The 25,341-nt window shown below is 41.4% G+C and overlaps 1 protein-coding gene and 1 long non-coding RNA gene across 3 annotated transcripts in view; one reads left to right on the forward strand and one right to left on the reverse strand.

The window, feature by feature from the left end:
* The window catches only part of SMTNL2 (smoothelin like 2), a 115,508-nt gene that overhangs the window by 54,059 nt on the left and 36,108 nt on the right, over positions 1-25,341 (reverse strand). The window lies entirely within an intron of this gene.
* The window catches only part of LOC130356747 (uncharacterized), a 33,588-nt gene continuing 16,919 nt past the window's right edge, over positions 8,673-25,341 (forward strand). Inside the window, exons 1-2 of the long non-coding RNA XR_008888977.1 lie at positions 8,673-8,756; positions 10,842-11,044. This is a non-coding gene — a long non-coding RNA (uncharacterized LOC130356747). The remainder of the gene's footprint in view (positions 8,757-10,841; positions 11,045-25,341) is intronic.

A 25,341-nucleotide genomic window follows, 5' to 3' on the forward strand; every position in this document is an offset into this window, starting at 1 on the left:
CAGCAGGTGGGAGCCTTTGAATACATCTGTTTCCTGTAAAGAAGGTGATATAGGATTGTATACAAAAGGCCTGGTAACAAGCACCTACTAGTACCATCATGTTGCAATGCAGTGCACTGTGCAATGAAAGATGATGTTATCTCACAAAGGCAATATGTAACATATTCCAAAGAATGTAAGTGTTTACAGTGATGCCCTTAAATATATATTAGTGTCTGTGTGTGTTATCAAATGTAGTCAGGTTGTTCACACGGAGCAGATATGCTGTGATTTTGCAGGTGGAAAATCCACAATGTATTACATTAGCAGCAAAGTGGATGACAATTTAACAGATCTCTTCAACACGCTAATTAAAAGTCTGCTCCAAAATGGATCTGCTGAGCCTATTATGAATCAGCAGCACTAACGCTGTGGAAACGTTGCCGATTTTCCCCATTGACTTACATATACCATAAACTGTTTTCTGTTTTTCAGATTTTGCTACAGAGCTACTAAAACTTTTATGATGTCATTCTGGATCTAGCTAGGGCTACAAGGCAACATCAAATCACATCTTAGTTGCACGAACAAAATATTTGTGAAACTAGTTGTTGCACAACTTTTTTACAGATCTGATTTGGCAGTAAAAACATAGGTCACAGTCTTATGCAGCAGGTCACAGTCTTATGCAGCAGGTCACAGTCTTATGCAACTTTCATTGAGATCACTGCTAGCATAGTCAGATGCAACTTGTGACAAAAAAATCCATCAAAGGTGAATTTTTAGTTAAAGGGGTACTCCGGCACTTAGACATCTTATCCCCTATCCAAAGGGATAGGGGATAAGATGCCTGATCGCGGGGGTCCTGCCGCTGGGGACCCCCGTGATCTTGCACGCAGCACCCCAGTTAAAAATCAGTCCCCGGAGCATGCATTGAGGGGTGGAGCGTGACGTCACACGGGGGGGCGGACGCCGGTAATCAGACCCGGAGCGAACATGCTCCGGGGACTGATTTTAACTGGGGTGCTGCATGCAAGATCACAGGGGTCCCCAGCAGCAGGACCCCCGCGATCAGGCATCTTATTCCCTATCCTTTGGATAGGGGATAAGATGTCTAAGCGCCGGAGTACCCCTTTAACTGTGCATCACAGTTGTGCTGTGTCGCAGATACAGTGGGGAAAAAAAGTATTTAGTCAGCCACCAATTGTGCAAGTTCTTCCACATAAAAAGATGAGAGAGGTCTGTAATTTCATCCTAGGTATACCTCAACTATGAGAGACCTAATGAGAAGAAAGAAAAAACCCAGAAAATCACATTGTCTGATTTTTAAAGAATTTACAGGGACCCCCCGACCTACGATGGCCCCGACATACGATAATTTCAACAAGCGATGGCCTCCCAGAGGCCATCGCATGTTGAAGGCAGCAGCAACATAAGATGCTTTTGTATGTCGGGGCCATCGCATAAACGGCTAGCCGGTAGCGCAGACTGCTTCAGCTGCCACCGGATAGCCATTTACGGTGCCCCGTAAGCTCCGGTGATGGTTACTTGCCTGTCTGCAGCGTTCCAGAATGTCATCTTCGGGATCCTCTGCATCACCGTCGCTCTCCATCGTCGTCATCACGTCGCCGCGCACGCCATCCCGTGCGTAGGGACGTAATGGCGGTGATGAGGAACGACGATTCCAGGCAACAGAGACGTTCCAGAGCGGTGGGGACACCCCGGGGACGCTGCGACCGCGATGGACAGCGACATCCAGGCCAGCGGTGACGGCAGGGACAGGGGAGTATAATGTCCTATATTTAACATTGCACGGATTCCTCAACATACCATGGTTTCAACAAACGAGGGTTCATTTGGAACGGATTACCATCGTATGTTGAGGGACCACTGTATATGCAAATTATGGTGGAAAATAAGTATTATGTCAATAACATGATGGCTAGATAACTGGTCAGAGCAAAATAGCAGGTATCACAGGGGATGTTCCTGGTCTGTAGTGGGTACTACCTACCAAAACTGGTCCAAGGGAGGACAACAGGTAAACAAGGGACAGGGTCACTGATGCATGTGGTTGAGCAAAGGCTAGACAGTTTGGTCTGTTCCTACAGAAGAGCCACTGTAGCACAGATAGCTGAAAAAAGTGTACTCCGGTTAAAAAAAAAAAAAAAGAGAAGGTTTTCAAATCAAGTTTTACAAATTAGTAAATTACTTCTATTTAAAAATTGTAACCCTTCCAGTACTTATCAGCTGATGTATACTACAGGGGAAGTTGTGTAGTTCTTTCCAGCCTGACCACTGTGCTTTCTGCTGACACCTCTGGCCGTGTCAGGAACTGTCCTAAGCAAGGGAAGTTTGCTATAGGGGGATCTGCTTCTACTCTGGACAGTTCCTGACATGGACAGAGGTGGCAGCAGAGAGCACTGTGGGAAGACTGGAAAGAACTACACATCTTTTTCTGTAGTATACAGCAGCTGAAGGCTTAATATTTTTTAACAAAAGTAGTTTACAAATCTGTTTAACTTTCTGGCACCAGTTGATTTAAAGACATTTTTTTTCCACCAGAGTACCCCTTTAAAGGGGTTATCCACCATAAGGTGATTTTAGTATGTACCTGGCAGACAGAAATGGACATATAGGAAGTATCTGCGCTTGTCTTGGGGCTAAAGGTCTATGTTGTGAGATTACCATAACACTGAGGCTAGCTTTTTGTGAACTGGTATTTCCTGTTTGACTTTTCTTTTTTTGACTACAAATCCCACAATTCCATTTTCCTCCTTCCCACACATCAGCCACCCCACCCATTGAAACATAAATGAGCTGCATCCATTCAAAAGACCTGTGGTTTTCCATCAGGGTGCCTACAGCTGTTGCATTAGTTGCAGATTGATCTCTCTCAATCAATCCACCCATTGAAGCAGACAGGCTCTCTGTCATCAGCTGACTATTGAGTCAGGTCTTGGCCGCATTGCAACCTGGGAAAAATCTGAGCCAGTCATTTTGTATGCTGTTAAAAATAAATATTGGGGTGAAAATCACATAGGAATTGTGAGAAAACTGTCACACACAGGTACAGACACTATATTATGAACTACACTAACTTTAAAGCCCCTGTAGCATAGTCAAATAAAAAAAATCCTGGAATACCCCTTTAATGCAGGATTGACAGAAAGATGTAAGAACACTTATTGCATTGAAGCTTGCTGCATATAGAGCTGCATATATGGACCAGTCTAAGTGCCCACACTGTGCACTGTCTTGCCCGCTGTCCACGGGGAAGAGTGCCTCCCATGGAGCAATGGAAGGTCTGATGAATCACATATTCTTTTCCATAATGTCGATGGCTGTGTTTGTGTTGCTTAGATGGGGAAGAGATGGCACCAGAAAGCACTTTGATGCTCTCAGCATCTGTACTTATATGAAACCTTTTCTCCTTGCATTCATGTGGATGTTACTTTGACACATAACATCTACCGACACTTATTAGACCAGGCACACAACTTTCTCATCAGTAGCATTGCCTAATGTTAGTGGCCTCTTATGGCAGAAAAATGCACCCTGACATACTACAAAAACTGTAAGAATGGCTGAAGGAACATGACAAAGAGTTCAAGGTGTTGACTTGGCCTTTCAAATCTCCAGATCTTAATCCAATCAAGCATCTGTGGAGTGTGCTGGAAAAACATGTCTGATCCAAGGAGGCCCCACCTTACAATTTACAGGATTTAAAGGATCTATTGCTAATATCATGGTGCCAGATACCGCACAACACTTTTCGAGGTTATGTGGAGTCCATGCCTCGACAGGTCAGAGCTGTTTTGATGACACAAGGGGATCCTACACAATATTAAGAAGATGGTTTAAATGTCAAGGCTGATCAGCATATGTCAAATCTGATCAAATATCAATATGATATTATTTCACTTATGAACAAGTAGTGGATTGTGTTAAAATATATAGTAATATTAAAGGGTAACTCTCATCAAATAAACTTTTGATATATTTTAGATTAATGAATGTTGAATAACTTTCCAATAGCATGTTAATGAAAAATATGCTTCTTTCTATTGTATTTTTCACGATCAGTCCTGTCAGCAAGCATTTCTGACTCATGCTGGAGTCCTAAACACTCAGAGCTGCCAGCCTGTTTTGTTCACAGCCAAACAGGCTGTGAACAAAGCAAGCTGGCAGCTCTGAGTGTTCTCCTTTGTGAACAAAGCAGACAGGCAGCTCGTAGTGTTTAGGACTCCAGCAATGCTTGCTGCCAGGACTGGTAGGGAGACCCCTAGTGGTCATTTCTTCAATGTGGAAAATTAAATAGAAAGAAGCATATGTTTTAATAACATGCAATTGTAAAGTTATTCTGCATACATTAATCTATAATATATCAAAAGTTTTTTTGATGAGAGGTACCCTTTAAAGTAAAAAGAAACCTAACCTGCAGCTTATAACGAGGAGTAATATATGATAATGGGGACTCACAGGACAGGTAATCACATGGGAGATTTACATAAACTGCTGCAAAGGAGAAATAGGGAAGATGCCTTCAGAGACCAGTCAGCATCACTTCTTATAGTTCAGAAGGTATTTTATATGACGCCTGCAGCACCCACCTCTGCTCTAAATCTCCTCCCAGAGATCGCACAGTTACCACCCCTTAACTTCATTTTCAGTTTTCATGAGGTTTTAAAGGGGTACTCCACTGGCCAGCATTATGAAGTAAATGTTTCAAACGCTGTTTTCATGCTGCGGGGGTCGGTCATGCCCCTCGTGACATCACTGCCAAGCCCCCTCAATGCAAGTCTATGGGAGGAGGCATGACACCCCCTCCCGTACACTTGCATTGAGGGGAGTGGCCGACCCCCGCAGCGCAAAAACAGTGTTCTGAACATTTACTTCCGAATGCTGGCCAGTGGAGTACCCCTTTAAGTCCATAATGAAAAAGATACATACTATAAGACCAATCCTACTTGAAAACACAACTGTGCCAAGAACTGTAAGAATATCTGAATTCAATAAAAAACAACTTAGTCTCAAGACGAATCTGTAAAGCTCAGGAGCAGCCGTACAGTTGTGATTTATGGTTTAACAATGCACTGAGCACTGGATTTAGGACACAATTACTGTAGCCAAAATCTCTGAATATATACAACATACAGTATGTTCAATATTCACTAAGTACACAAGACACTAAGAAAGCAGATCTAGTATCTCAACAATAAACAAGACTCTTGTGCAACTTATCTCCATCCAAAGACACTGAGCCAGGAACATTTTGTACAGTCACTGTATATAGCTATTATGACTTACGCAGTGTCCACTTATTCCTAAATTATTCTGTTCAAGATTTATTGCCATAATATGACAAAAGAAGCTTAAATGCTGCATATGAGAAAGGGCTCTAGAGTAATGGGCTCCAACATGTGGCTTTGTCTATGGAAATTGTGTTTCTGCAAAAGCTAGGAAGCTATACTGAAAAGAGGAGTCAACTTTTTCTGAACAAAGAAAGATACCATAATCTGGCACAATCCTTTAGTAAAACTTTCATTCTTTATTTAGATTTCGACAATTAAAGAGCAACACATCCAGACATATAAGAGATCCAACATGTCGCTACGTTACGCTTCTGATGCGTGAAAGCACCAAACATTTACTGTAACAGCATAATGGACCAATCTGCAAAAGACAAGTATTTAATGAGACAGTACTAGGCTGGGTTCACACTTAGTATTTTGGTCAGTATTTGGTCCTCATTTTGGAGTTCATTTTGGTCAATTTTTAGCCAATACCAGGAGTGCAAAAAAGTGCAAATCCTTCCATGATAGATTTTCTCTACATCTGCACCACTCCTGGTTTAGGCTAAAGATACTCAACAAAATAATGACCAGAATACAACATGTGAACTCAGCCTTGCATACAAGTGTTAAACTGATGAAAGTGATACTTTTGAACCCCCCGATCCGTGCCTCTGTTCTGCATATCTTTTTCTTGATTTGCAAACGACGGGGTGGGGGGGGGGGGGGGGGCTTCTAGACTCCTCTCCACCACTGAAATCTTTCCTGCGACAAGAGAAATTAAATTTCATGTCTCCTGTGGCAGAAACAGGGTCTAGATGCAGAGTGAAGCCCCCCCACCCCCATGCACCAAGATCCTAATTTGTATATATCAAAAAGAATATTGCTGGAACGGAGGCACTGATCGAGGTTTGGGAAGTATCATTGCCCTCAGTGCAATCCACACAACAAGCCTATACTAATAGGTTAGTGCAGGTGATGCTCAAGACAGATTCACTTTAATACGTTAAAGGGGTACTCCAGTGGAAAACTATTTTTATTTTTTTTTCAAATCAACTGGTGCAAGAAAGTTAAACAGATTTGCAAATTACTTCTATTTAAAAATCTTAATCCTTCCAGTACTTATAAGCTGCGTATTGCCGCTCTGAGCAGGCACATCTAAAGGCACCATGCAGCAGTCCTTCAGTGGAAGATCCGCAGCATAAAATCCGCTGTAAATCCGCTAGTGTGAATCTAAGTTAGATTAGATTCTTAAAGCAGCACAGGACTGAACATCTGCACTAATGACTGCTGGGAAATTGAGTTCAAAGCAAACCATGTGTCAGTCAGATGCTCCGCCCACAACAGATTTTCATATGAGAAGGGAAGATGATAAAAAGAAGGCAAAGACAAGGAAATAAGGTTGTGTCTGAATTATTTTTCAGATGCAGACATTTAATTTCATTCAACCAAACAAAGCTATTGAGTTTGCTGTGAAAAGTGAATCATGGTAAAAACCCTTTAACCCCTTAACGACCACGGGTTTTTCCGTTTTTGCACTTTCGTTTTTTCCTCATCACCTTTTAAAAATCATAACTCTTTCAATTTTGCACCTAAAAATCCATATGATGGCTTATTTTTTGCGCCACCAATTCTACTTTGCAGTGACATCAGTCATTTTAGCCAAAAATCTACGGCGAAACGGAAAAAAAATAATTGTGCAACGAAATTGAAGAAAAAACGCCATTTTGTAACTTTTGGGGGCTTCCGTTTCTACGCAGTACATTTTTCGGTAAAAATGACACCTTATCTTTATTCTGTAGGTCCATATGATTAAAATGATACCCTAATTATATAGGTTGGATTTTGCCGTACTTCTGTAAAAAATCATAACTACATGCAGAAAAATGTATACATTTAAAATTGTCATCTTCTGACCCCTATAACTTTTTTTTTTTCCATGTATGGGGCGGTATGTGGGCTAATTTTTTGCGCAGTGATCTAAAGTTTTTAGCGGTACCATATTTGTATTGATCGGACTTTTTTGATCGCTTTTTATTCATTTTTTCAATTCTTTGGAATTTTTGGGCGCGCACGCCATTAACCGTGCGGTTTAATTAATTATATATTTTTATAGTTCAGACATTTACGCACGCGGCGATACCACATATATTTATTTTTATTTACATGGTGTTTTATTTTATGGGAAAAGGGGGTGATTTGAACTTTAAGGAAAGGGTTAAAATCACATTAACTTTTTTTTTTACACTTTTTTTTTGCAGTGTTATAGGTCCCATAGGGACCTATAACACTGCACACACTGATCTTTTACCCTGATCCCTGCAAAGCCATAGCTTTGCTGGGATCAGGGTTATCGGCGGTCGATTGCTCAAGCCTGAATCTCAGGCTTGGAGCAATCAATCGCCGAGGGGACACGCCGGAGGCAGGTAAGAGGACCTCCGCTCGTGTCCCAGCTGATCGGGACACCGCATTTTCACTGCGGTGGTCCCGATCAGCCCCGCTGAGCAGCCAGGCAGCTTTCACTTTCGTTTAGACGCGGCGTTCAACTTTGAACGCCGCGTCTAAAGGGTTAAGAACGCGCGGCCCCGGCATCAGATACATGCCGGGACCGACCCGATATGATATATCGCGGGAGCCGGCCAAGGACGTAAATATACGTCCTTGGTCGTTAAGGGGTTAAGGACCCAGGCTAATTTTTCAAATCCCACCTGTCTCACTTTATGTGCTAATATCTTTAGGATGCTTTAACTTATCCAAGTGATTCTGAGATAGTTTTTTCGTAATACATTGTGTTTTAGCGGTAAATTTTGGTCAATACCTTCAGCTATCATTTGTGAAATCCTCCAAAAATAGGAAAAATATTGCCACGGTCTGCTTTTAAAGAAAGAAAGCAATTCCACATAAATTTGCTAACAATTCTCATTAACAATATGTTAACTTTAGGTTAGTATCATTTGGTAAATGTCCTACTACTTTTTAAGACCTCAGAGGGCTTAGAAACTTTGCCGCAAGACTTTTATGAAGATTTCCAAAATAATTTTTTAAGTTAATTTCTGAAGTGGATATAAGGTTCTGGATACTGAAAAAAACACGCCCCTTAGAGGGGTACTCCGGTGGTTAATTTTTTTTTACTATATGGCATCTTCTTTGTAAGTTTAGTTTTTTTGCAATATATATGTGTTATATGTTTTGGCAGCATGTTTGTGTTTTTCTTATCTGTTTGTTGGGCAGGAAGTTCTGTAGTTCAGAGGGTTTTCTTTTATTGTTGTCCACAGTTCTGAGTCTGTTGTGGACAAGATGTCACAGCTTTTTTTTTTTTTCTCTGTCTGCATAAGAAAAATAAGCCACGCCCCCTCATCTCATCCAGCTGAGTACACAGCTCCTCACCTCCCCTCCCCCCTGCTCTGTATTCTAAGGACACAGGTCTGCACAGGAGAAGGAACACAGAGAAGATAAGTGTTATCTGAAGGGGAGGATGAAAAGGTGCACGGGCTGGGGATGTATGGACTGCAGGGGAAGAAATCTCATACTGGGAATGATCTCTATGGGGAGATTTATCAAAACCGGCGCAGAGGAAAACTTGCCCAGTTGCCCATAGCAACCAATCAGATTGCTTCTTTCATTTTTCACAGGCCTTCATAAAAATGAAAGCAGCAAGCTGATTGGTTACTATGAGCAACTGGACAAGTTTTCCTCTGCACGGGTTTTGATAAATCTCCCCCTATATGTGAAGGGGGAGGGGGGGGACTCCTGAATAACACATGCTGGGAGTTGTAGTCCCTGTTGTGTGTGTGTGTGTGCTAGTGTTTACAAACCAGTGTGCCTCCAGGTGTTGCAAAACTACAACTCCCAGCATGCCCTGACAGACTTTGGGAATGCTGGGAGTTGTAGATTTGCAGCAGCTGGAGGTACACTGGTTGGGAAACACTGTTCTAGCCTATTCAGCATAAACATCATGTTACACCAGTGTTTCCCAACCAGTGTGCCTCCAGCTGTTGCAAAACTACAACTCCTAGCATGCCCAAAGGCTGTAAGGACATGCTGGGAGTTGTAGTTTTGCAACACCTGGAGGCACCCTGGTTGGGAAACACTGGTGTATGCCCTATAGAGGTGTGGCGAACTACAACCCCCAGGAGACTACAGAGGCAGCATGCTGGTGTTCTACCAGACTGAAGACTCCTGAATGACACATGCTGGGAGTTGTAGTCCCTTTTGTGTGTGTATGACAGTATCCATACAAGGGCTGATTATATTAGTGTGCTGTGTATAAGGGGGCCGACCCGGGAAAATAGTAGGGTGGGTAAAGGGCGGAACAAACAAACAAAACAAAAAAAAAAAAAAAAGGAGCCGCCCCAAATCAGCAAGGCATGTGGCATGCTGGGATTTGTAGTTTTCAGCACAGCAAGAAACAGGAAATAGAAGCAAAGATAGGAAAACAAAGTAGGGGATAAAAAGACAACAAAGAACGGAAATAGAGTAGGCTAAACAACAACAATAGAAATGAAACAAAACAAATAGGGAAAGTCAAAAACGGAAAAACACGTTGACCACCGGAGTACCCCTTTAAAGTATTCACAACAGGATTTAGAAACGTTGTTAACCCTGTTAAGTGGTTTACAGGAATTAGGGTAAAATAAAAAAAATGTAAAATATTTAATTTTAATATTTATTTTTTCTGCAACACAGCAGGTATTAGCAGAAAAAATTTAGTTTTTATTTATACCCCAGTAATATTCCATTAAACATGAAGGTAGTTTTATGAGCTCATATAGGAATGAAGTCCACAGCTGCTACACTTCACATCACCAACCTCCCACTCTGCACCAGGACACGGATTAAACTGTAAATGATTCCGCATATAACAATCTGTTATCCATGATCCTCAGGTGGTCTCCATCACAGAGAGAGAGAGGGGTAAAATGAACAAAAACGACCTATCAAAATTCTATACCTACAACATCACATCTTCATTTATCAAGTGTGCAATGTATTTAGTCAAAGATCTACACGTTAATACTATATTTGTATCCATGGCTGAAATTACTCTATAGAAACTCATGAAACTTGTGTGCAAGCCAATGTTTAACTAAAAAAGAATTGGCACTGCTACACAAATACAATTTCTAGTTTTTTCCAAAATCTATAACAAATTTCTTCCTGTGCATCTGATTGAAAAAAACTTTTTGCATTTCATTGCCTCCCCAACACCCAAGGCGATTGAAAAGTACTAAAATGACAATTTCTACATATGATTTGACTGTGGGTCTGGACAATTTACAGTGTGTACATCCCATCAACTCAGGTTCTAGAATTCTTTACAGGGGTTTCAAGCCTTCTATTCAAATAAATGGTTTCAAACTATCAGATACTCTTCACCATCTACAGTATAGCGTTAATTTTAATTAAAACAGTGTATGCCTGGTATTGTGTGTAAAACCAGTATAACCAGTATCAGCGTTTTGGCTTTATTCCTCTTTGGCTTTTTGAATCTGTGAAGAAATAAGTATTTCAGTTACTGTGCGGACCCTTAACATTTGGAACTTCATTTAAAAATACTTCTCTGATTAGGTTTCAGGCTCCATCACAATGCGTCCCGTGTCCAGCAAATAAATATATCATTGTGGGTGTTATCAGGACAATACATACCGCAGAGGCCCATACTCCAACTTACACTTCTGTTTGGAAGACTGCCTAGCATCTGTCTATAATGATAGTGCAAGCTTCCCTGTCATCACTCATTCCAGAATGGTGGAAGACAAAATACATCTCCTGTGAGTATTCCCTTCTTGTATATGTACTATCTTTAAAATTACAGGATAATGAAATGAAGGTTATGTAGAAGACAAAAATTTGGGGAAAAAGTAGTCAAGTAACATATACATTATAATGTTCCGGTCATACTTTAAAGTTTTGCAAAACAGGCATCTGTCATGTATAAAAAAAAATAAAATAAAAATAAAAAACTTTTTACATGTTACAGAGAAGTGTCAAAGGTTTTAATTGGTAGGAGTCTCAATGCTGATCTGCAGCCCGATTACAAGTCTATAGGGCTGTCCAGAGAAGCTGGATGGAGAGCGCTGCAAGTCCTGCTTTTCCCTTTTGTTCTTCTAATCAACAATAAAAACTTTTGACATGTCTGTGGCATGTCAAAAGTTTTTCTAAATTACAGGGATAAAAACTGTTTAAAAATTATTAAACTACCAGCTCAGTACCTGGCGTTGCCTGATCTACCTACCTAAACCTTGTGGGAAAGGAAAAGCAACAATAACGCTCTTGTCCTCTTATTCTGTCCTCACATCCCTACCTCATATCCCGTCCCCATATCTAGACTTCATATCCTGTCCCCATTTCCCGACCTCATATCGAGCTCATTCCCGGTTCCTGGCACAGAAACGAGCCAAGATGGCCAACTTTTCTCAGTGACATCTGGTAGAGGAACCAGGACCGAGCTGTCAGGATTTACATTAAGAACAAGTGCAAAGGTCAATCCAATTTTGCTGCAGCCGGTGAGTAAGTGCAGTATGACTCCAGGGAGAGGACCGCGGCGGAGGCCGAAACTGGTTACCGGAGGCCCTGGGGGAGCGTCGGCAGGCATGTATCCCTAGATTTTCTTACTGCCGGCAGTATGAGACACAATTTTAACATCCGGGAGTACTCCTTTAAGCTTTACCTTTGAAGTTAAAATGTAATAGGTAGGTGAATTGGGTCCCATTTATATCACAGAATACATTGGCAACCAAGTTAAAAAGTTATTACAACATATACATGATGTGTTCCTGGGAGACAGTTTAATGGACAAGACATAGTATATAGTTATATATTGGGGAGATTTATCAAAACGTGTCCAGAGGAAAAGTTGCTGAGTTGCCCATAGCAACCAATCAGATCGCTTCTTTAATTTTTCCGAGGCCTTTTCAAAAATGAAAGAAGGGATCTGATTGGTTAATAGGGGCGACTCGCCAACTTTTCCTCTGGACAGATTTTGACAAATCTCCCCCATAGAGTTCCAGAATGTATACTGGTTTTGTGCGGGACTCAAAAGTGTAGTCTGCTGCACTTTTTAGTACTTAAAAAAAATATATAAAAATAAATAAATAAATAAAAAACTACACATTTGGAAATAGTCCAATAGGGAATACGACTGGTTAATTAAACTGATTGGGCCAACTGGAAACACAACTAGGTATATGCCAGCATACCTTTTTGACAAGCTGCCAATGTATACTGGCGATTTGTGCAGAAAACATGAATTGAATAAGGCCTTACAAACATCAATTTTGGCTCCCCAGAGGGACTGGAGTCCTAGAACTTATCGGCTATTGTGTCTTTATTCTGCGAATGCCCATAGAGAAGTTCAATCACAGAATTCATGCATTGTAAATTGAGTCTGCAAGTGCTTTTCCCAATTTTCTCAAATCACAACCAGACCTAAAGGGGAAGACTCAAATAATATTACTACATTATTAGCAGAGCAACCAGAGAATCTACCTTTGTTTAGTCCAATGCAAGTTAACCATGTCGTAGGGTCGTGTTTAGTTGCTATTTGTAACAAGTGTAATATAAACATCCAGTATTTCTGCATCAGTTCATCCATGAAAAAAAAATTATTTGGATCATAAAACCTAATAAAGTTGTACCAAAAACAGCCCATTTATAAAAGTAGCCACCCCTGTGATCAACTGGTTGCTGCTGCTCCAGTTGCTACTGTATGTGGACATTTAATCTGATCACAAATGTATTATATCCATTTAAATGAATACACAGCTATGGTTATTGACGATAAGACAGACAAGAATTGCACTCACCATCCAACGATTTTTTTTCCATAGTGTTGGGCATGACAGGCTGATGTAGGGGTGTAGGCGGGGGATGTGGCCGGTCACGTCCCCCGCCTCCACCCCTCCATCAGCCTGTCATGCCCGACACTATGGAATAAAATTAGTTTGATGGTGAGTGCAATCCTTGTCTTTCTTATCGTCAATGCTTATATACGCTGTCAGATTATGCACCACCGCACCTAACTTTATACAACAGGAACTCCAGAGATACCCACACTATACCAGTTGCCGTACACCTTAATCTAGCAGTGCCGGACTTCATCTTTTTTTCCTCTCCAATTCACAGCTATGGTTATACCAAGTCCTCATGAGCAGGAGCTGCTCTTTCCAGGGTCTCTGGGAGACCCTGGAGACTTCCCTATGATGTGTACATACTTAAATGTCCTTAGGACATGCTGTTTTAAGGCATTTTGCATACCTGCCAAGCCATGCAGTAATACATGACAACTGTTGCGATACAGCAGTATGATCTCACCTTTCTCCATACCCCTGGTATTGACCATCAATGAATCCACAAACTGGGGGATGTTGACCTCAGCATAAGTAAATATTTACTAGTGCAAAGTGATGCGGGGAACATGTTGTAATGCTATGACCACACTGATAAATACAGTCAGGAAGGGTTTCATTAGACCTACATTGCATTGATGAACTACAGCTGCTAGGATCAATGTTTTACTATGACAAATAGATCACCGCTCCTATTGCACAAATACACAAACCAAGACATGTGCTGTGCTTATGGATTCAGACTCTGTCTCTATTTGAGTAGACACAAAAGTTTAAAAGGCAATAAACGCCATTCCCTTGTATGTGTGATCTCTCATCAATGATTAACCCAACCAACCTCCTGCATGCAGGGACCACATCAAACTCAATACTATTTATATACAGGCCTCAGTAAGTCCCAACGTTGGCGTGCATGTCATAACATTCACAAGTGCTGTGTACGTACTAGAAGTTTGCCTGACAAGGAAAACAACGGTTTATTAATGCCTGGATAAATGCACCACATGCTGACTTATTACTGACTCATAAGGCAAACCAAGATCTGGCTTGTGCAGCCCCAAGAGGAAAGAGCCCCGTGATATCCACTACAAGGTCAAGTTAACTAAAATTATAGTACATATGATCAAAAAAAGTGATATAAGTAGAATGAAGCCCTGATGGGAGATCATCACCCATCACTAATAAGGGACTGCTCACATCACACTTTGGCAACATATCAGGAGAACCTTAAAGGTTTTCCAAAATGTGAGCACATAGTCTGCTTGTGACTTGTTTGGTCAAATTTACTTGTAGGTATGTGTTTTATTTGTGCAGTATCCCACTATATGGTCCTGAGAAATGAGAATATTGGTTATAGGATATCTGCCCAATTAATGTGTTTAACTGATGATGCAATTGTTGGGTGATAACTGTGTTATACTGATCCTGTGTAACTGCACTGCACTTTATAGTGTTGAGCCCCTACACTTACATTAGTAAATTACATTGCGATACATTTAAATTGGTGGGAAGAGCATACCTAGCCAGCCTCTCTTCCCCAGAGAGAAAATCCTGCAGCAGTCTAGTTTAGATTAGAATTATGGCTTCAGCCAAGCCTAGCTAAAAGATTCTCAGGATTGGTGTATTTAACTCAAGAAGGACTAGAAGAGAGTACAAACTGTCTCAGAGACCCCAAATTCACTACTTCCCCCCCCCCTTTCTAATAGCCATTTTTCAGCCCCTTTCTAATAGCCATTTTCTATTAGTCTGCAAGTGAATGTGCCTCCATTTATTCTGGAAGATTTGTTTTCCAACCTCCTTGAGTAAAGACGGTTATCTTTTACTTATTCTCATATCCAGATGATTATCTGCATGCTCACCATCAAGGACAGGGTATGTACCAGGAAGCATGGCACCATCTACACCTGTTGTGCACCCCCCATCACTGCATCTGCCCACTAAACGAGTGAGAATCCAGTGGAGGCTCTCATCTTCCCCAGGCCACAACCGTGACAGACTGTGGCCCCCTATGCCTACTCACCCCACTGGTTCTATCCCCTGTGACACTCCCTCGGGGCAGTTTCATTTGTGGGACATTAAGTATAGTCTACCATGCTTTTGTATCCTGCAGATAAAATGTATACTGATGTAAAACAGACCAAATGTGGTCACTAGTAGGCCATGTTTGGGCTATTGAATTCTAAGGCCACCCAGTAGTATATGTTAGAATACCATTTACTACATTCTTATGTAAACCCGTGGGAGAATAGCCACAATGTAATGAAAATAGCACCTAAATTGTTAAGGTTGGGACTGGACATGAAAAACTTATTGGTAAATGACTACAGCTGTGTCCAGAGTAAGGCTTTGCCTAAGAAAAATAAAATGGTGCCTGACCTCATTTCTATTTGGGAATCCAGACTCATTACTAATTCTTCATTGTAATGGAATGTATGAATATTAGTAACCTGCATTACAGATTAGATAAGAAGTCTACTAAAGCCGTATTTATTATTATTTCTGGAATGGTTAAGAAAGTTAATATTTAATATATGAACACAGATAGAATCAGAGCTGAGTGTAGTAGGTGCAACCTGAACCTTTGAGGACATCATGTAGAGAACAGTACCTTCTTGCCAGTCGCCTACTTTGAAACTTATTTTTGCCAATGGGTCTAGCTGCAGAATCAATTCATCATTATGATGTACGATTTGTGATGGCAAAAGCAGTTATTTGCCAGTTGACACGAATTAGTAATTTTGTAGCACACAACAACCATATTTTTCAGGAAAAATGATATAAGAATTTGGTGCATAATTCCTTTTTCAGGAACAAAACAACCACATTTTACGTAATTTTTTATTATTTGTATAATTAAATGGCCATTGTCAGATTCCAAAACTTTATCTGTTGTACATCTTGTCAATACATTAACTATTCTAATAATTCATAAGAAAATATTATTTCCTTTTTATAGAAATCATGGCTCATAAAAAGACCACATACCATCCAGAACATAATCCTGTCTGGCTGCAGCATCATATTTTTCTGAAGCACAGGCACGTACATAGTAAAGTAAGGGAGGGTGGGACTAACCCTCCTCTTTGCCCACTCCTGTCCTATAAGACTGCAGCATGCAAAAAAGGGAGGAGGAGATTACAGAGCAGCCTGCGGTGATTGGATGGAGAGAGTCATGCAGAGTAAGGACACATCTTCTCCAAAGCACAGAATGACAAAGCAAGTGAGCAACAGAGAAAACTCTATTTTTGAGAAATATACAGTGGGGCAAAAAAGTATTTAGTCAGCCACCCATTGTGCAAGTTCTCCCACTTAAAAAGATGAGAGGCCAGTAATTTTTATCATAGGTATACCTCAACTATGAGAGACCAAATGAGAAAAAAAATCCATAATATAAAACATTGTCTGATTTTTAACCCCTTAATTGTCTGATTTTCCGTTTTTGCATTTTCATTTTTTCTTCATCACCTTCTTAAAATCATAACGCTTTAAATTTTGCACCTAAAAATCCACATTATGGCTTATTTTTTGCGCCACCAATTCTACTTGGCTGTGACATTGGTCATTTTACCCAAAAATCCACAGCAAAACGGAAAAAAAATCATTGTGCGACAAATTTGAAGAAAAAATGCCATTTTGTAATTTTTGGGGTCTTCAGTTTCTACGCAGTGCATTTTTCGGTAAAAATTACACACTCTCTATTCTGTAGGTCCATACAATTAAAATGATACCCTACTTACATAGGTTTGATTTTGTCATACTTCTGGAAAAAATCCTAACTACATGCAGGAAAATGTATACGTTTAAAAATGTCCTCTTCTGACCCCTATAACTTTTTTTTATTTTTCCACGTATAGGGCGGTATGTGGGCTAATTTTTTGCGCCGTTTTATCGGTATCATTTTTGTTTTGATTGGACTTTTTGATCGCTTTTTATTCCCTTTTTTTATGGTATAAAAAGTGACCAAAAATCCGCTTTACGTGTACGCCATAGACCGCGCGGTTTAATTAACGATATATTTTTATAGTTCAGACATTTACGCACGCGCCGCATATGTTTATTTACACAGTTTTTTTTATTGGGAAAAGGGGGGTGATACTGACTGTTATTATGGAAGGGGTTAAATGATCTTTATTAACACTTTACTTTTTTTTTGCAGTGCTATAGCTCTAGGGAGCTAAAACAATGCACACACTGATCTTATACTCTGATCACTGCCTGGCAACAGCCGGGCATTGATCAGCGTTATCACCGCTCGACTGCTCCTGCCTTGATCTCAGGCGCGGAGCAGTCATTCGCCGATCGGACAGTGAGGAGGCAGGTAGGGATCCTCCAGCTGTCATGCAAGCTGTTCGAGACACCGCGATTTGATCGCGGCGGTCCCGAACGGCTCCACTGAGTTAACTGGCAACTTTCACTTTCGACGCGGCGATCAACTTTGATTGCCGTGTTTGAAGGGTTAATACCAGGCATCACCGCGATCGGTGATGTCCGGTATTAGCCGCGGGTCTTGGCCGTTGATGGCAGCGTGTGACCCCGCGTTCTATCGCGGGAGCCCGCTCATGACGTATGCATATCTCATATAGCGGGAAGGGGTTAAAGAATTTATGTACAAATTATGGTGGAAAATAAGTATTTGGTCATTAACAAAAGTTAATCTCAATACTTCGTTATATACCCTTTGTTGGCAATAACAGATCAAATGTTTTCTGTAAGTCTTCACAAGGTTTTCACACACTGTTGCTGGTATTTTGGCCCATTCCTCCATGCAGATCTCCTCTAGAGCAGTGATGTTTTGGGGTTGTCTCTGGGCAACACGGACTTTCAACTCCCTACAAAGGTTTTTTTATCGGGTTGAGGTCTGGAGACTGGTTAGGCCACTCCAGGAACTTGAAATGCTTCTCATGATGCCACTCCTTCGTTGCCCGGGCAGTGTGTTTGGGATCATTGTCATGCTGAAAGACCCAGCCACGTTTCATCTTCAATGCCCTTGCTGATGTAAGGAGGCTTTCACTCAAAATCTCACGATACATGGCCCCATTTATTCTTTCCTTTACACGGATCAGTCATCCGGGTCCCTTTGCAGAAAAATAGCCCCTAAGCATGACATTTCCACCCCCATGCTTCACAGTAGGTATGGTGTTCTGTGGATGCAACTCATTACTCTTTCTCCTCCAAAACATGACGAGTTGAGTTTTTACCAAAAAGTTCTACTCTGGTTTCATCTGACCATATGACATTCTCCCAATCCTCTTCTGGATCATCCAAATGCTCTCTAGAAAACTTCAGAAGGGCCCGGACATGTACTGGCTTAAGCAGGGGATCCCATCTGGCACAGCATGATTTGAGTCCCTGGCGGTGTAGCGTGTTACTGATGGTAGCCTTTGTTACTTTGGACCCAGCTCTCTGCAGGTCATTCAATAGGTCCCCCCGTGTGGTTCTGGGATTTTTGCTCACCGTTCTTGTGATCATTTTTACACCATGGGGAGAGATCTTGCGTGGAGCCCCAGATCGAGGGAGATCATCAGTGGTCTTGTATGTCTTCCATTTTCTAATAGTTGCTCCCGCAGTTGATTTATTCACGCCAAGCTTCTTGCCTACTGCAGATTCAGTCTTCCCAGCCTGGTGCAGGTCTACAATTTTGTTTCCGGTGTCCTTTGACAGCTCTTTGGTCTTGGCCATAGTGGAGTTTGAAGTGTGATTGTTTGAGGTTGTGGACAGGTGTCTTTTATACTGATAAGTTCAAACAGGTGCCATTAATACAGGTAACGGGTGGAGGACAGAGGAGACTCTTACAGAAGAAGTTACAGGTCTGTGAGAAACAGAAATCTTGCTTGTTGTTTGTAGGTGACCAAATACTTATTTTCCACCATAATTTGCAAATACATTCTTAAAAAAAAATAAAAATAAAAATCCGACAATGTGATTTTATGGATTTTTTTTCTCATTATGTCTCTCATAGTTGAGGTACACCTATGATGAAAATTACAGGCCTCATCTTTTTAAGTGGGAGAACTTGCACAATTGGTGGCTGAGTAAATACTTTTTTGACCCACTGTAGGTGCTAGACACATTATATGTACATGATCAGGATTAGGTACTGAGTAACATAACTTTTATTTGTTTTATATACCGTATTTATCGGCGTATAACACGCACTTTTTAGGCTAAAATTTTTAGCCTAAAGTCTGTGTGCGTGTTATACGCCGATACACCCCCAGGAAAGGCAGGGGGAGAGAGGCCGTCGCTGCCCGCTTCTCTCCCCCTGCCTTTCCTGGGGTCTAGAGCGCTGCTGTCGGCCCTTTTCACCCCCTGGTTATCGGCGCCGCTGCCCGTTCTGTCCCCCTGACTATCGGTGCCGGCGCCGATAGCCAGGGGGAGAGAAGCGGCGCCGACAGCCAGGGGGAGAGAAGGGGCAGCGGCACCCATTGCCGGCGACGCTGCCCCGTTGCCTCCCCCCATCCCCGGTGGCATAATTACCTGAGTCGGGTCCTCGCTGCTCCAGGCCTCCGTCGTGCGTCCCCGGCGTTGTTGCTATGCGCTGAACGGCGCGGCGCATGACGTCAGAGCGCCGCGCATAGCAACGACGCTGGGGGCGCACGACGGAGGCCTGGAGCAGCGCGGACCCGACTCAGGTAATTATGCCACCGGGGATGGGGGGAGGCAACGGGGCAGCGGCGCCGGCAATGGGTGCCGCTGCCGCTTCTCTCCCCCTGGCTGTCGGCGCCGGCACCGATAGTCAGGGGGACAGAACGGGCAGCGGCGCCGATAACCAGGGGGTGAAAAGGGCCGACAGCAGCGCTCTAGACCCCAGGAAAGGCAGGGGGAGAGAAGCGGGCAGTGACGGCCTCTCTCCCCCTGCCTTTCCTGGGGGTATATCGGGGTATACACGCGCACACACGCACCCTCATTTTATCATGGATATTTGGGTAAAAAACTTTTTTTTACCCAAATATCCTTGGTAAAATGAGGGTGCGTGTTATAGGCCGGTGCGTGGTATACCCCGATAAATACGGTACTTTTTGTTTCAATTTATCATACTATATCTCTTTTTGCTGCTGTTCAGTAGGAATCTTCATTGATTACTTACAGTACATAATATCAAGTATCCAATGGGGCATTTGGATTCATCATGCCAGATCCTTTGTTTTCAAAGGGAGATGTGTCTGGCAGCAAATGTTCCCCATCTCCCTGAGCTAAGTGTGCACTTGTTTGGGAGATTGAAAAAAAAAAAAAAAAAAAAAAGCTATCGTTTGAACTAGCACTAGGCTACTTGGTCCTCACTTTTCCCCTGCCTGTACTTTCAGTAGAGGCAAGTTATTTAAGCCAGATGAAGGAGCACAGGCTAGACAAAAATGATTATACCTTGATACCCTTGGCATGCAGCACATGCTTGTTATTTGTGGAAGCTATAGACAAATGAACCTGCTGTTCTGTCTTTTCTGGAGAGAGAATCCTACTTCTTTCCTGTACATTTTAATAAGATTCCTCCTTCACTGCAATTTTACAAGCCGCTCTGAAACAAAGCCTCAGGCAATGACAGGTGCAAATTCAGAGAGCCCGAAACATAACACAGAAGGTCCTCTGAAAACACTAGGTTATTGAAAAGGATTTTGTCTGCAAAGCAAATGTAACCTTTCCCATAGTATCAGGATTAACCCATCACTTACCAGCAAGTCCCCAGCCTCCATACTCATTCTTTAAGTATTTTAGAAATCGTAACTGCTGTACATCACCAGAAATTAGAATGCACTCAAATTACTGTGGTTCATGAGCCGTAAAATAAATGTGGTGAAAACATTATCCTCCTAGTAACTACTGAAGGTTATGGAGGGGGCAGACTACACATGAGACTCAGCAGCACAGTAGACTGGGTAGCATATAGCTGTGGTATTTGACCTTGTCACTGCAAGTGTGAAACCCCAAGACAGTCTCATTTATTGTTGGCTTCTATATGCAATTTGTATTAGAAATTAGAAGCATTTTATTTACCATATAGACCCAATGGGGGAGGCTTAGGCCACTTTCACATGGTAGTTTTTGGGTCAGTATTTTGTACAGTCATGGTTGTAAATGTTGGCACCCCCTAAATTTTTAAGAAAATGAAGTATTTCTCACAGAAAAGGATTGCAGTAACACATGTTTTGCTATACACATGTTTATGTCCAATTTGCTTTTTTTTCCTCCCTTTTTTGGTTTAGTTCCAATACACACAAAGGGAATAATGTCACACCAAACTCCAAAAATGGGCTGGACAAATTTATTGGCACCCTTAACTTAATATTTGGTTGCGCACCCTTTGGAAAAAAAAACTGTAATCAGTCGCTTCCTATAACCATCAATAAGCTTCTTACACCTCTCAGCCGGAATGTTGGACCACTCTTCCTTTGCAAACTGCTCCAGGTCTCTCTTATTGGAAGGCGCCTTTTCCCAACAACAATTTTAAGATCTCTCCACAGGTGTTCAATGGGATTTAGATCTGGACTCATTGCTTGACACTTCAGAATTCTTCAGCTCTTTGTTGCCATCCATTTCTGGGTGATTTCTGATGTATGTTCGGGGTTATTGTCCTGCTGGAAGACCCAAGATCTTGGACGCAAACCCAACTTTCTGACACTGGGCTGCACAGTGCGACCCAAAATCCATTGGTAATCCTCAGATTTCATGATGCATTGCACACATTCAAGGCACCCAGTGCCAGAGGCAGCAAAACAACCCCAAAACATTATTGAACCTCCACCATATTTCACAGTAGGTACTGTGTTCTTATCTTTGTAGGCCTCATTCTGTTTTCGGTAAACAGTAGAATGAAGTGCTTTACCAAAAAGCTCTATCTTGGTCTCATCTGTCCACAAGAAGTTTTCCCAGAAGGATTTTAGCTTACTCAAGCTCATTTTGGCAAAATGTAGTCTTGCTTTTTAATGTCTCTGTGTCAGGGTCCTCCTGGATCTCCTGCCATAGCGTTTAATTTCATTTAAATGTCAACAGTTTGCGCCGACACTGATGCTCCCTGAGCCTGCAGGACAGCTTGAATATCTTTGACAACTTGTTTGGGGCTGCTTATCCTCTATCCGGACTATTCTGCATTGACACCTTTTATAAATTTTTCTTTTCCATCCACGTCTAGGGAGATTAGCTACAGTGCCATGGGTTGTAAACCTCTTGATAATGTTGCGCACTGTGGACAAAGACAAATCTAGATCTCTGGAGATGGACTTGTAACCTTGAGATTGTTGATATTTTTCCACAATTTTGGTTCTCAAGTCCTCAGACAGTTCTCTTCTCCTCTTTCTGTTTTCCATGCTTAGTGTAGCACACACTGACACAATGCAAAGACTAAATGAACTTCTCTCCTTTTTATCTGCTTTAAGGTGTGATTTTTATATTGCCCACACCTGTTACTTCCCCCAGGTGAGTTTAAAAGGAGCATCACATGCTTGAAACAAACTTATTTTTCCACAATTTTGAAAGGGTGCCAATAATTTTGTCCAGACAATTTTTGGGAGTTTGGTGTGACATTATGTCCAATTTGCTTTTTTGCCTCCCTTTTTTGGTTAGTTCCAATACACACAAAGGGAATAAACATGTGTATAGCAAAACATGTGTTCCTGCAATCCTTTTCTATGAGAAATACTTAATTTTCTTGAAAAATGTCATGGGTACCAACATTTACGGGCATGACTGTATAACTATATAATGCTGAGCAAAATACTATACATGATTCCAACCCTACAGTGCATTGCAGGTGTAGTCTCATGTTAAGAACCATTGTCTATAAACAGAAGCTCAGAATAATTGCTGTTTAATGGACCATCATTCATTTAACTGTTCCCAGCTAGGCCTCATTCACACGGCAGAATTTCCGCAGTGGAAAGATCTGGCATGAAAATTCTAATTCTGGACTCCACGGAAATAATTTACATTATTCTTTCAGTGGAATCTGTCCAGAAATGCATTGTAGTCTTTGAAGGCAGTGCGGTCCTAGCGCCAGCAAGTTCTACTGGCATCCACTGTTTGCAGAATGTGCGCCATGTTCCATGTGGACATTCTGCCATGTGAACATAGCCTTTCACCTTCAATTCCTAGGGTTGCTATTTATACAGGAAACTACAGAACAGAGAGACGTTCTTCAGCTGAACAACAGCGCATTTCCCCTATGGCAGCAAAAGCAGTTGTTTTGTTGGGGGAAGAGCTAGATGTATCTGCCAACCAATAACAATGAGCAGAATTGTAAATGCAACTTTTGTACTACAGGCTGAAATACATGATCAATACAACATATGTAATGCAACATAATTAGAATAAGTTAATCATTGTTAAGTTTCTCTTCTTTTTGTGTAGATTAGATTTTTATATTAACTGTAATATGATATAAACAAGGGTACATTTACCACTCTTTAGTCATGACCTTGTCTGTTTCTTGCCATTGATAACTAGAAACAGAATTTGATTGAAGGAAACGGTTTAAAGTGTACCTGTCATGTAAAAAAAAAAAAAAGGTTTTGATTGGTCGAGGTTTCGATGTTGAGCCCCCGACAGATTAGGAGTACGAGCAGGGATAACCATGTGGCAGCTCTTAGTGATCTTTGCCTCTCGGCTCAGTTATAAAATATCTAAAATTTTGACAAGTCTTTTTAAATGATAGGGACATTTTAAGAGAAATGTGGTAAGTAATTGAAATATTTCAAAATTTTCTCCCAATTGCAACACACATCTTGGTTAAAGCCCACCATATTCTAGTGCCGTAAAGTTTCTGCTGTGCCCCCTACTGCACAATACAAGTCAGCCTTAATCAGCCAGGAATAAACAAGGGGGGATAAAGTGCTCCCACTGTCTAATAAGAAAGCATAAGCCATTAATCACATAAGCAGATCCAAAGCAGATATCACCTCCCATGCTAGAGCAGTTCCAGCTGTAAGCGCAGCCTCCAGGGACATGCACAGAGCCAGCTGTGGTGAAGTGATGTCACCGGGAACCAATCCGGATGGCTCCGACAACAGCTGTCTGGACCAGCAGACTTATTGCAAGATGGAGTTTACATTTAAACCCATTTTCCTAGAACCAGACTCTGTATATCACAAGTGATTAAGAAAGAAAAAAAATTCTGATTCCTGAATATTTGGCAAATGCACCCAAAATGTTTAACCCTTCTATAACCATCTCCTCCTTACCTTGAAGGAGAGTGTATAGAAAGTGCTGATGAGGCATAGACCCTATATACTGCAGGTAATATTTGGTTATGTCCAGGCGTAACAGATTAGTTGTAGAAAATCATATAATACATGTGACTAAAAACATAACAGCAAACATATCCATTAACTCCAATCATATGACTGATGCCAATAAAGTTTCATCTATTCAGGAGGTTTCATTTAGGATTTGCAGTAAATTTCTGGGTGAAATAGTGCAGATCCTAGTGCTATTCCATAGAACAGGATCCTATAAGGGCATATACAGATATGTTTTTTAACATGGAAGTCTATGTATGGCGTATGCCACTAAGTGGCATCTATCATGACTATATGGTGGAGATATACATTGGCGACTCTCCCCTTTATGCATCTCTGCCAGAAACTGCAACAATGCAGTGTGAAAACAGCCTTATTCACATGTAGCATGTGACCAATTTTCCTATCCCCTGCATGCAGTGTACACTTACAGATTTTGTGGGGGGGTTTCTGCTAATTTCATGCATGAGTTACAAATGAATATTGCTGCATTTATTCTCCTTCTAACTCACTCTGTCCAGAGCCTGTTAAGATGCCGTTTCATTTTGCCCACCATGTACGTTGCAGCAATCTGTGCACATACATCTCCCTGAATTTGGGAAAGATTCGGTAAATCCCATTTGCTCAGCATCACAACATGGCATTTTTCCAGACATCATTATCTCAGATATGAATTCATAAAATCTAATATGTATCTGATTGTTAGATGAACCTATGACAAAGAAACCTACAAACTGACTCGCCCACAAACAACAATTCAAGACAACAACAAAAATCCAAAATAATAAGTACGGTGAGATAATCTGAAACACTTGAGGACCATAACCCTTTCAATACAAGCCTATGCAGAAATCTTAAATGTTTCTCGACACTTTCTAAAAATAAACAAGAGAAAAAATAAAACCCCTGCAACATACGGTTGTACTTTCTTCACACTGCCAACTCCATTTGGCAGACAGGACCCAATAGCAATTCTGTGAGAGTGATTAGTATGTG

Source organism: Hyla sarda, chromosome 2 (genome assembly GCF_029499605.1).
Source record: "Hyla sarda isolate aHylSar1 chromosome 2, aHylSar1.hap1, whole genome shotgun sequence".
In the NCBI taxonomy this organism is placed as follows: domain Eukaryota; kingdom Metazoa; phylum Chordata; class Amphibia; order Anura; family Hylidae; genus Hyla; species Hyla sarda.